Genomic DNA, 14,326 nt, shown 5'->3' with positions numbered 1-14,326 from the left:
TTACTTGACCCTTAATATCACACCTTTGTTGTCCACCAACTTATTTATTGGCCATCTAACCAAAAAATGTATAGAATTATCCCTAATTCTGTATATCTCAGAGTTTCCATCTATCTCTTCCATAAAAACACCAAAATCCATTTCACCTAGTGTTTTGCCGTCAACAATGTCATCCTCGCGGACATTAACTAGCATTCCTTTGGCAATGCACATGCTTGTTCCCATGCATTCATGTGTAAGAGAAACCTTTGTACATATGAATCTAACCCTATCTTGGGGAATATTTGTGGCATGATCATGACAGTGAGGCTCCAAATTTGATTCTAGCCAAATTTCATAAGATTCTAATGCACCCCCAAATGTATGCTCAAATCCTATTGGATGTGGTAGAGGAGCATTATGTTTTAACACCTTCTCGATTTTAACCACTATGCATCCTTTATTTACCATCTTTCCATGCCCAAGCTCTGTATTGAATATGGAGCCCTCGCCCACCTTCACTCCATGTTGTAGAAGATCTACCTTGGCTCCAACAGAAAATGTGGAAGAAACAATTGCACCTATAAACGAATGTAAATAAGGTTAGTATTTAGTAAAAAAAAAATATTATGCTATCAATAATATATAACACAAGATTCAATATTTTGATTTACCTATGTTGTGTCTCAAATGCATGATCTTCCATGGATGTATGCCCCCATCATTAACATCCTCATCAATCAAATCTGGTTGAGTTACATAAATTATCAAAATTGTAACATAACTAGCATTAACCCTTTCTACAACATAATAAGTTCCAAACTCTGTAGATTCGACCCTTCCTAGCCCATGACTTAATCATTAATAAGAAGATCAACATAGTCCCCTTTTGCCAAAATTATATTTTCCAGTGTAGCTTGTATCAATTCTGTAACAACAATTAAATTGTAACTTGTAATTAAAAGGTTGAACCATGTAAAGTGTGACTTTATATTTTCAAAAATACACACAACTTACGAAAAAGTAATATAGATGAAAAAATAGAAATAGTATGGTAGTAATATTGTATGTAATGAAACATTTTTTCCTCAAATGAAAGCTAACAATCAATATCATTCCTTCTACTACAAACATAAGCATATTGCAAGAAGCAATATTACATGGTCAAATAAATCTAGCACATTCTAGATTTCCTTCTAGGACAAACAAGCACATTATCAATAAGAATATTCTTAGGTGAAGGAAATCCACCACATGATAAATTTCCTTCTAACGTAAATAGAAGCATATTACTCACAAAAAAATTTCAAAGTAAAAGAAATCTTACACATTCTCGAGTTTATTCTAGCACAAACACAATCACATTGCCAAAAACAACATTGCAATGTGAAAGATATCTAGCATACGATTGATTTACTTCCAGCACAAATAAAAGCACATTGCCAACAATAATATTGTAGGGAAAACAAAATCGAACAAAATCCAACAACTTCTATCAAAAACACAATCACATTTCCAATAACAACGTCACAAGGTAAAATAAATTTAACGCATGCTAGCTTTACATGTAGCATAAATACAAGCATAATACTAAAAACAACATTTCATGCTAGAAGAAATCTAGTGCATGCTATATTTCCTTCTAACACAAACAAAAGAACATTACCAAGGTGGAGGAAATCTAACATGTGTTCCATTTCCTTCTATAATAAACAACCAAATTGAAAACAAAAATATTGCATAGCAAAAGAAATCTAGCACAACTTCTAGACCAAACACAAGCACACCATTTCCAATAACATTGCCAAGGTGAAGTAAATCTAACACTTGCTAGATTTCCTTTTATCATAAACAACCAAATTTACAACAACAATATTGCAATGAAAAAGAAATCTAGCATAGTTTCTAGCCCAAACACAAGCACGTTTCCAATAAAAATATTGCAAGGTGAAAGAAATTTAATGCATGTTAGCTTTACAGGTGGCACAAATACAAGAAAACTACCAACAACAACATTGCATGCCAAAAGGAATCTATTGTGTGTTATGTTTCTTTTTAACACAAATCAACAAAGTGTAATGGTGATTCTCTGTTGTGAAGACCCATATTAAAAGTGGTGTAATGCTAATAAGACCAATGCAGCTACTGCCAGGATACCATTGTAAAGTTTCATTGTTGAAAATCTTAGGGCCTCCTTGGTAAAACCATGCATGTCATATTCAGTGACTATGGCATACTCTGAGGTAGATTCAGTAATAAATTTTGTGCATCAATAGAGTTTTCGCATTTTTTGGCTAAGTTAAGGCACCAACACCACAACTATTATGAATCACCTAGTTAAGTCTCAAGAGAGAGCCTCTTTTGTCTCATCACTATATCAATCCATGAAATGGTGGAGAGCCTAACAACCTTCTCTTTTAATCACTCAAGCTAGACCAAATTGACAAGTTGTATTCCTACCTAACCAAACATTTTCCATGTTTTTGATTCCTCATAAAAAGATAGTAGTCTACGGGTTATCCTGACGCAAAATGTACCTCTCGACAGACTATGTTAACACATTGTTTTAGGAGATTAACCCACTAGCCTTTCTTCTATGGTGACTTTCCAAACCCAATAGATCCTGCATAAGATTACTCTCATATTGAATCTAAAACCATTTAACTATGATTAATTGGTAGCACATGCAATTTGCAAGGAAGGGTCTCAGTTTCAGGTTTGGACCATTTAGTCAGTTTTATAGCTTAAATGACAGTTTCATACTTCGAGTTAAACTATCTTTGACATATATAATATAATTGACCTAGTCCATTTTTATATCACTACTACAACAATCAATGAAATGTGCATGCAAGGTCTAAAATCAATGCTTGACTTGGCTTCCATAGTAATGCTCCACATTTGAATGGACTTCCCAAAAGATTGCATTATGTTCATATACTTCTTCATGCATCTCTAGTAAAAACTAAAGGCTAGATGCCAAATGTGTTTGTCAGATGTTGCTTATGAATGCACAAGATAAGGTTGGTGTATTTCATATATTCTCATGCATCTCTAGTAAAAACTAAAGGCTAGTTGCCAAAAGTGTTTATCAGATGTTGCTCATGAATGCATAGATAATATTGGTGTATTTCATATATTCTCATTACAATACTGAATGCTGGATCTAACTCTTCAATGGTCCATGGATTGAGTTTTAACTCGTTGAGGTATCTGTTACAATGGGCCAGTATCTTGAGCACTGGACAAACGAGCTGCCTGGTTTTTATTGAATTCGATTACAAAGGACGTATGCTAGAAACTCTTGGCATCTTCTACGGTCCTCACTCAATCACACAACAAGTGGATTACTAGGTAATCCCAATTAGATGTTTGGGGTGCCATAATACCAGACATCTAATACCAGAACGTTCACTCAGATTTTGTGGGGATCGTATCAAAAGGAATGGGATGGCTCCTAGTTTCAGTTAGGTTCCTACTTTATATAATATGGAACACACCTCTCAAGAGCCCTCAAATGAATTGCATATGTTTGTGCTTAAGGAGGCTCCCATCCATAATTGCAGAATAAAGGACACTAGTCAAATGGCTCTTGGAAAGATAATCCTTGGAATGGACTCCCAATCGATGCCACATAGACATAGAATAATGGAGAATAATGTAGATTATATTATCATCCATATGGCAGGTCAACACTAACACATCTCCAAAGGCAAGTATTCCAATCTATATCCAGACCTGAGGTCTTCAGCTTCATCTCCTCCCTTATATAAAAATACAGAAATGGATACTTCCCATATCTCAATATAAATATAGACGTTGAAAACCTAAATGATGATGAATCGTTGGGTCTTGAGCTACTAACAGTCAAAAGGGCCTTCTTTCAGGAAAAAAAGACTTTTATTAATCTTGATCACCCCGAAATTGGATTGACTAGAAAAAAGAATGGCATCGAGTATAAAAATATATCCTCTTGTGTTGGTGTGGGGTCCAAGCTCAATACATGATTTTATGAAACCATTGAAGTAACTCATTATCCATCCATTGATCCGGGAACCTCCAATGAATACTATGAAGCAATAGAGCATGATTTGTTCACTCTTGCTCTCCAAATCATCCAGTTCCTTCACGGGCATGAGTTGTTCGCTCTTGCTGATATTGGTTGCCAACAATCTATCATTTCTCCATTGTGTGGAGGATGGGGAGACTAAAAAAATAGTAGAACTATTTGGGATTAGAGTCAAGCCTTTTATCGAAGCCCAGTAAGCTCCCATCCATAATTGCAAAATAAAGGACACTAGTCAAATGGCTCTTGGAAAGATAATCCTTGGAATGGACTCCCACTCGGTGCCACATAGACATAGCATAATGGAGAATAATGTAGATTATATTATCATTCATATGGCAGGTCAACACTGACACATTTCCAAAGGCAAATATTCCAGTCTATATCCAGACCTGAGGTCTTCGGCTTCATATCCTCCCTTATATAAAAATACAGAAATGGATACTTCCCCTATCTCAATAGATACAGATGTGGAAAAGCTAAATAATGATGAATCATTGGGTATTGAGCTGCTAATAGTAAAAAGGGCCTTCTTTCAGGGAAAACGGACTTTCATTAATCTAGATCACCCTCGAATTGGATTGACTAGGAAAAAGAAGGGCATCAAGTATAAAAATATATCCTCTTGCGTTGATGTGGGGTCCAAGCTCAATACATGACCCCAACCAACCATGCCTCTAGTACTAGATAGAGTGTAAATGAAAAATCAAAGAAAAATTTGCAGTCTTAGACCAAGGCTAATATCGACACATGCTCTCGAGTTAGCATTTCACTCATCCTGTGTAGACAAATTAGAGAAATTCTCAAACAAAGGATTTTTAGCACCAACACCATGATTTAATATATTATGAATTACTTTAAGACGGACTCACTTTACAAACTAGCTATTAATGTAGTAATGTTATTGTCCAAACAAGGCTAAAAAGCACAAGCAAGAAGGCAATAGCTCTAGCATTACTACAGTTAGCAGCAGAAATATAGGCACTAAGACAAACATCTATATAATCAATTTAGTTGTCATCTCAGTAAGGTTTACAAGTGCGAGCATTAAAGATAATCGCAAATTTGAAGAGTGCACAACAATCAGGTAGATCATTGTCAATGAAAAACATCACTTGTCTTTTGTCATTTAGAATAGGTGCCAAAGGCAACTGCTGGGAAAAGAAAGATGTACAAAGGGGAAAGCACAACAAGTGGACCCTAGAGCATGAGCTATTCACTCTTTCTCCCCAATCATCTAGTTTCTTCATGGGCATGAGCTGTTCACTCTTGTTGATATTGGCTACCAACAATCTGTCATTTCTCCACTATGTGGAGGATGGGGAGACTAAACAAAATTGTAGAACTATTTGGGATTAGAGTCAGGGCTTTTGCTGAAGCCGAGTAACTATGAGAAGAGGTTTTGGAATTGTCTCATTCAAACTTTTGAAAATAAACTGTGGTTATGGGAAAACAGACGGATCTCTTCAGACAGTAGGATGGTCATGATAAAGGTAGTCCTACAAGGTATCATTGTCTACTGGATGCATTTGTTTCATTTTCCAATGTCAATTATTCACAAAATCGACTCCACCATCGCAGATTCCTTATGGGTTGGGTCTGGTTACAAAAATACACTTCACCTATCTAAACTAGACTCAATTTGCAATCCCATTGATGGAGTTTGGGGCATCAAACACACTCACACTTTCAATCTGGTACTTCTCATCAAAAATCTATGGAGGCCCTTCAAGTGCCTTGGTATTTAGCAAAAAAACATCATTAAAAAATATCTCAATCATGCTACCCTGGAAAATTGGATCCTAGTTGGGGCTCTGGTTAAGAATAATGTGTGTTTCATTTGAAATAGCTTGATGAAATCTAAGCCTTGGATACAAGGATATATAATATGGATGGTTAGACATGGCGACATAATTTGCATTGGCCTTGATGCAATCATTGGATTGGTTGGGAATCACATTCTTCCTCCCCCAATCATCTAGTTTCTTCACCAGCGTGAGCTGTTCACTCTTGCTGATATTGGTTGCCAATAATCTGTCATTTCCTCCTCTTCCAGTTGGCCACATGCTGAAAATTTGGCTCTTTTGATGGAACTCAATGTCAAATGGGAAAATTATAGATCTCATCTCTATCACGCAGATATTGCTCTGTCTAAGAGGGCAGATAGGCATTCTTGGGGCGATCTTTCTTATGGAGGAGAAATCTCTACCAAAGAAACATACAAGTACATATACAACATGCAAAGGTAGTGTGCTAGAACTATTTAGCAAAATAAAGGCTCCACCCAGTGCTATGGATAATTCAGTTGGTTGAACTCCATAAAGTATTTCGAGGTGTGAGTTCAATTCTCTTTGGTACATCCAGACTTGACTTGACCAGACTTGATGTGTTCAGTGGCCATCCAGTTTAGCCCTCTACAGTAAATCAGTCTTATCAGATTTGGATTCATATTTCCACCCACTACAAAGGTCTAATCAGACCTATAGCTATTTATGGACACCCTTCAGTCTACTGGCCATCCAGTTCAGCCCTCTATAGTAAATTGGTCTTATCAGTTATGTTTTGATATTTCCTCCCACTAGAATGGTCTAATCAGACCTGTATCTATTTATGGACACAAGAAATAAAGAACACAATGTTTCAGGAAGTTTCCAGGCATCCACCATGGCTCCAGCCACTGTAACTGCTGCAACTATTAGTCGCTCTGAGAAGCGATATTTAGATCATTAAGAAGATTTTATATATGATCTTCTAGGTAGAAGTTTGCTTGTAACTTGCTTTTGTTTTGAATGAACGCATGCTAGAGAAAGCAAGTCCGTTCATATGATCCATAGATGCGGGTGGGGTGAGAAATCAGAGACGTGGGGGATCTTTTGTCCTTCTGATTCAACTTAATTGATGTCCAAATTTGCCTCTGAAAACTCAGAGAATGGATGTCCTTCGAATGGTATTTGGTGTATGCAACACACCAAAGAATTGGTTGCCACAATATTCTCTAAATTAGGATTGGAAGGTATCATTTCCTCATCGCTTCACAATCTCTAGGTATTGTGCACTCTGAATCATATAAAAAAATTTGTCATTGAAATAATTCCATCATAGTTTGTGTAGCTTGAAGCACTCCTCGGAATACATGACCTTAGTTTTAGTTTGGAGTGGGGTTTTATTTCAAAGGAACTATTTAATTCTACTCAAATTTAAGGGGAAAAACTTGGAAGTTTGAGAGGGTCCATACTTTCAATGGCCTTAAAGGAAGTATTCCAGCTCCTTTGACTTGCGGAACCCATCTTGATTCTCTGTCATCTTTTTGGCTTGGATCCAACTAGATCGATCTCATCATTAACCACAAATCTGTAATTTTGGGATAGTGTTTGTGGATTCATTCAACTAGACACCACAATTACATTGGCACCTATGTAAATAACAGATCTGATGTTATATGGGCATGTATCTTCAAGGACAGCATGGGGTAAAGGCATTGCCACTTTTAGTCAATTTTCCTTCCTAAACCTATGTAGAAGTAGCCTCACTGGTAAGATTTATGAAGCCATCATGAGTTAACCTTGAAAAATCTATGAGCAAGATTAGATCCAGCAGAAAACAGCAAGGAGGGACTCATTCCTAGAAACAAGCAGAATGGAGAATAGTGATTCCCCAATCTGCATGCAAGTTGAAAGTTGAAGCTTATATAGAAGCAAGTAACTTGTTGTGAGGTATATTTTTTTGGTGGGTTTGATTCATGCAAATTTTAACTTTGAATTTCATGGTTTGCATAATATTTCATAACATGGTAGTTAAATAGATACAGTTACAAAGAACCAGGTGTCTTAGACCTGAGCAAAAATGTCCCAGATCTAAGCGGAATACAGTCTTTCCACCATTTGTGGAAATTCTCTGTGCTCATTCTAATCACATCTTTGCCCATATTTTGGGATTTTTGGCCATATGCATGGAAGCTACTATTGATACTCAATGGAAATCTGGACTCAATCTATTTATCATCTATGGCAGATTTCTATGCTCATTGTTCCTCGACCAACTGTATCCAGCTTGTAGCTCAGTGAAATCTAGTCATAGCCTTTCCAGCTTCTATAGCAGTCTTCATCATTGTAATCAGTTCTTGGCCACTATACGAGAGTCTTGAGCTAACTATATCAAGCAGATGGGTACACGGGAAAATGCACTGACAGGTGAATTTCCTGGCACGTTGTACCTGTTCAATGATCTTAGAATTTTAAGTTGTGCATTGGGTTTTGATTTTTCTTCACTGGTCTCACAGTTTTTATATTCCTGGATTACAGATCTAATTAAGTTGTTTGTTATTATAATAATCTTGCAGGTGTTGATTTGAAGGGAGGTTTGAAGCTTGTTTTTTATGGTGTTGGTTTTATACAACAATAAATTCACCATAACAAGTTTGGGGAATTTGCAATCAATATTTGGAAAATCCGGTGGAAAGAACAGAGTATAATTGTTTAACACTAGCATGGGAAGCATTAAAAGCCTACCATTATTGAATTTGTATGCAAATACATTCGGAGGGTAAATGCATGTTCCTCTTCCTCAGCAATTTCTGTGGACTAATCATCCTTGAGAGGACAAATCTGAATAAGTACACATTCAAATCTTTGATTGTAATTTCATTTCAAAGAAAAAATGCATAAAGATATTACCAGGGCGTGCAGTGCTGCGGTCCCTCTGACGACCAAATTCTGTTGGTATCGTCTTGTTCAACAAGTTGCTATATGGAATTTGGATCCATTGAAAGTGTGTGTAATTAGACAATTCCTTTGGAGTAGAGCTGTATCGTGAAATAAAGGTGAGGTCACTAACATTCCAGTAGTGCTTTAAGCTGTGCACACTGTGATGAAATTATTTCTATCAAATGTTATATGAAAGATTCAAAATGCAAATAAAGAGACGTTATCAAGAGATGGAGAAAAGGGTATCTTCGAACCCTATAATTGAAGAAGATTATGGCATTGACCACCACTCTTCTAATGTGTTGTCTGCACGAAATACCATTCTCCAAGCATACATTCTTTGAATCTCAATGACCCAGTTGGACAGTGTTCCAATTATATCAGAATTTTACTGCCTTTCATAATTACAGTAAAGCCTCCAAGTCCCTACTTTTAACTCCTTGCCCTCAATGGATGGTGGGAATCGATCAGCTTCCTCCAGTGTGTTTCCATTCAAGACAAAAAGAAAATTTTCGTAGGGGATGATAAATTTGCAGCAGTTACTGGGGATGGCATGAACACAAGTAGCATCATAACACTAGCTTTATATAGTTCTTACACGTTGAGAGCTGGGATTGCATTCTCTGGTCAACTGGTCATTAATTGCATCCCATTACATTGTAAATTTCATTCGTAAGGATGAAGGCATTGTCTGTTTGTTTAAATTTTTATGAAAAAAAAAATATTATTGAAAGAAAGGAGTTGGAAGTATAATTCGAAGTTCTTAAGCAGAAGTCTTAAAATAGATGAACCTCTACCATAATATGTACTTAGCAGTGAGTGTGACGTTGAGGTACACAAAACTCAGCTGTATGGAAAAAGGTGAATTTCGGCAAAAGCTGTAAATTCATACTTTTGGCTTCATTTAGGGTATCTTATATTATTGAAAAGCTGTAAATTCATACTTTTGGCTTCATTTAGGGTATCTTATATTATTGAAAATAAAATTTATGTTTTTTTATTTATGTATTATAATTTTAAAAAATGATGGGAAGCTTGTGAAAATTGCATAAAAAGCCAAAATGTAAAAATGGTGAAAATCAACAGGGTCATCAGAGTCTCCAACACGATTTTCAATAACCACCCATACTATATAGGTTGTAAATGTGGTATTATCATAAAATATTATAGCTTGCTATTATTACAAGTATAATAAAAATCATAATATTATTGGTAAAGATTATTGTATATGAAAAATTATGGAAACAATTATGTAGAGATTTTTTAACAAAATTATAGGTTTGAGGAAAAATCAAAGATAGCTTTGAGAAAGTTAACATGGGGCATGTATTAGAAGGGAATTTTTTTTTAAACATTCAAAATCTTTGGAGAGATGATGATGTATTAGGTCCAAGAAAATTATGTTGTGATAACCGAATATAAAAAACTAGAAATCTAATTTTTGCAAAAGATGCATGAGAGGCTTAAATAGGTTAGCATCATGGGCGATAATAATCAAATGTAATAGCAGGAGCAACTCTCCCTAGCCAAGTCAAAAACCATGCACAAGGTTTATTTTTTGCAATTTGTTAGTGTTATTTTACACTTGTCACATTGTTTTCTCTTTCTCTTTTATTAGAGAGACGTTTAGGGTTCAATCATGACATATAACCTCATGGGAAGGTGTTCCACATCATGATCTATCATTTCCTACTTCTTGCTCATTTATTGGGTCTTTATCTTAGCCTCAACATGCATTTTCATAACCCTACATGGATTTTTCTCCAAGTGGCTAAAATTTTCAAATTAGTGAAAAACACTTTTAGCGAATTGAAGGTATACATTTATTGATGAGTTCGAACATTATGAGACATGGGTATTGTCACCAATATTGTAGATACAAACATGTACTTGCATACTAACATCTATATACATTTATAAAAGCTTTGTGTTCATTTCTCTAAGATATTAATTGCATTTTTTTCACTTTGTTAGAAGCATGTTTTAAGTGTCTATATAGTAGAAAATTTTATGGTTCAAATTGGAAATTTGGAAATATGAAGATGTAAAAAATGATACAAGACCTTCGTATAAGGGTCCTGCATGTTCCATGCATTGAGTTCTGAGAGACTTGGGGGGCTTGGGGTACTTACTGGAGCAACACACGAGAATAGGGAAACTCACCCTCCCCTAATGGTGCGTTGTGTATAGGGTGAATAGCTTAGCCTTCCCCTATGATACTCTGAGGTGACTTTGGGATAGGATGATTCATTCTCCTGTGAGCCAGGATGATTAGATCTCCTGTGGGATAGATGATCAGTTGCCTTATCGAGGCATCCTACCCATGCAGTCTCAGACTCATTGGAAGTACCTCTCATCTAATTAATGAGCAGGGAAATGGGGTTAGGGACCATAGTAGTACTATCAATGATAGCAAGATGTATGGTGCAACAATGGTGCAGTAGTATGGACAACAAGATGTATGGTGCTACAATGGTGCAATAGAATGGACAACAAGATGTATGGTGCAGCAGTGGGACAACAATGCAACATGGTGTTGAAGTGATATAGCAATGGGACAACAAAGGCAACTTGGTGCAGTATGGTGCAGCATATGGTACAATAATGAGACAAAAATGGTCAATGGCATATAGTGCACAATGGGAGAGAAATGGTACAATGGTAGGACATGGGACAGCTAGTATTTAGTGCAACAAATTCATGGTGTTGTTATGGTATGCTAAAGCACAACAAAACAACCATGACATTGTACAGCAGTGGCACAATGAGACAACCATGACATAGTGCAGCAATGGCACAATGGGACAACCATGACATAGTGTAGCAGTGGCAAAACAGGAAAGTCTCGTCAAGAGATGTAGGATTGATCTAAATATCATCTGATTCCAACATGTATTCATGGAGATATGAATTTATTTATGTTATGTAACAATTCGTCAAGGAATTCCAGCAACCAAATTACCCCCATCTATACTCAATGTTTTATTATAAATAGAAGAGGTTTTCAAGTCATTTTGTACACACACTTAACTCTTGATCTCTCTCCACTTGTTTAGGGTTTTGCTAGCTAGAGAGATCTAGATGATGAAGCCCTAGACACAAGTGGAAATGAGATAGTCTGGCCGCAGTCAAGAAGTATTGTATACAATGCCCTAATAGACATATGATGCCCTAACCGCAGTCCAAATTAGGAGTTGAAGTTCTTGTTCAGTTGTGCACTAATCCGCTATCAAGGGAGGGCTAATGATGCCCTAAACTTAATCCTAAAGGAAGAGTCATATCCACAACCTTGGAGGAGCCCTAGTTGCTATACAACGTGCCCTAGCCGCAAGCCTTATATGTTGTCCTAAAGGGATTAAATCACAGTGAAGAGAGGATCCTTCGATGTCCCAAAAGAAGGCTCTTCATCACAGCAAGGAGGCTTCGATACACTGTCAAAGGAAGCTCCAAAAGAGCCCTAGCTATAGTCTTCTATTCACAGCTAAAATGTAGTCAAAGGGAGCATAAATGAACCCCTAATCCATAATAAGAAAGAGACTCAATACATAATCCTAAAGGATGTGTTTTAGGTGTTGTTCAAGTAAGGAGACCTAGCACATCTTAGCCATAGTCTTGAAGATCAACCACGTTGAAGGGAGAAGTCTCTACAACTGTCTTATGATCAGGACCTATACGCTGTCAAAGAGGTTCTAACTTTGAGTTTTCTTCCAGTATGGGTACTTGTCTATGATTTATGGCACATATTCAAGCCTTGAAAGTGTGAGAATGCACAAGAATAAACTCTTGGGATAAATACCCATTTGATTATAAGGACTTCTCTTACATTGATGTGAAATTTTCAGCAAGGAAATTTGCAGATAGCTTAACATAGAAACAAGCAATCACATTCCATTAAAACGCACTTAACTTTACATATGCCCAAAAGAAGAGGAAATAACTAAGCTAGAATCTGATCCAAGAAAATGCCCCATATTATCATCCTATGCTTAGTAATGCTTACAAGGAAATGGGTTGGGTATGTGTTTAAAGTCTGTACAATCAAAAAGAAGGAATCTGAAGGTAGCCCCAACAATTTGGACAGGCAACAGGATATCAGTTTACCAAGTCAATCTAATAATGTAGCACATATAGAATCATCTTGATATTGCTACCTTGAGTTTACTGGCTATTTCACTTGTCAAAGTGAAGTATTTCCCTTCGATTATGTGTATACAATGGGCCAGTATCTTGAGCACTGAGGAATCAAATGAATGCACCTGATTTTATCTCTCTGGAGGTAGCACTGGTTTATTCTAGTTGTGTAAGTGTCATTTAATGAGGTTGCAACTTTTCACATATTACAAAAATATGTGAATAAATGGCAAGATCATAAACAACCACACAAATGGCAAATGTTTTCCATTGAGAAGATTCTATATACCCCTCTCATGGTCCTGCAAGGCAAGTACATGGATTGGAAAGAATATATATACTCTTATCAAAATATTCCTAGTTCTCTAAGTCGCAACCAACCCCCAAGAACTTAACAGTTGTGAAGCATTGAAACACATATTCTTGTACTCTGGTTTTCGTCATATGATTAAGACAATAAAAAAAATACAAACATATGTATCATATTGATAAAATCGGTATACCCCTATTATCGGTATACCCCTATCAAGGTCTTGCAATGCAAGATCAGCTAGATTCACCCAGTTTTGGTTGCGGTGTAAATATCCGTATACTGCTCAGCCACAACCAATATTTTTTCCTTCATCGCTGTCTTAGCAAGTACAAAAGTGACAAGAACAAAAATTTTATGATTTTTTGGAAGGTCAATAGTCGTGGGTGTTTTAATATAATTTTAACCCTGAGATGATAGGTTATGACGAAATCTGCAATGATTGGGAATCTCGTAGTGCATACGACGGGATGTAATGATTCTCACTGGAGTGGGAGGAAGCTGTTGTGGTCCCTGTCTCTTCTACTATCCTCGCTCTCCTATGATATCACTTGTTGGGCGTCTTTTCTACTTTCCTCGTTCTGCAATGGTTCCTGTCTCTTCTACTTCCGTCTCTACAATTCAAATGTCTGTGTGTGCGATCTGTTAGCCTCCTGTTGCGACAGGTGTTCATTTTTGATGATTGACATTTTACATGCCAAATATGTCATACTTTGCATGCTGTAATGTTCCATATTTCCATAAGAGACCAAAGAAGAAGCCATGAAGTGTGCTAGTCCAAATGCCACTGCTGCATTCCAATTTTGATGACTTAACCATTTTAAAAAGAATGTTCTATAAAAGGGAGGGCCAAACAACTTAACCTTGGTCTCCCTAGGTTTCAATTTCTTGTTTTATAATATAGAGAATGATATCTGTCGAAACAGCTTAATCTTGGCAGATTTGTAGATAGGTAGAGAATCAAAGGAGCCCAACTGCTTAATCTGGGCCCTTGGTAGAAATAAGTGTAGATTTAGATAGGAAGGCAATCAAAAGAAAAAATTGTAAAGCTGGGTCTGCAAGTCTAAGTGCACCCAAACCAAAGAGAAGAAAAAATGTTAGGAAAGTAGGCTGGGTAGATAGTTTTTGAGTTTGTAG

Source organism: Pinus tabuliformis, chromosome 5_1 (genome assembly GCF_031772625.1).
Source record: "Pinus tabuliformis cultivar Carrire ecotype Pingquan chromosome 5_1, CPIR1, whole genome shotgun sequence".
NCBI classification, from domain to species: Eukaryota; Viridiplantae; Streptophyta; class Pinopsida; order Pinales; family Pinaceae; genus Pinus; species Pinus tabuliformis.
This window is presented reverse-complemented; position numbering follows the sequence as displayed.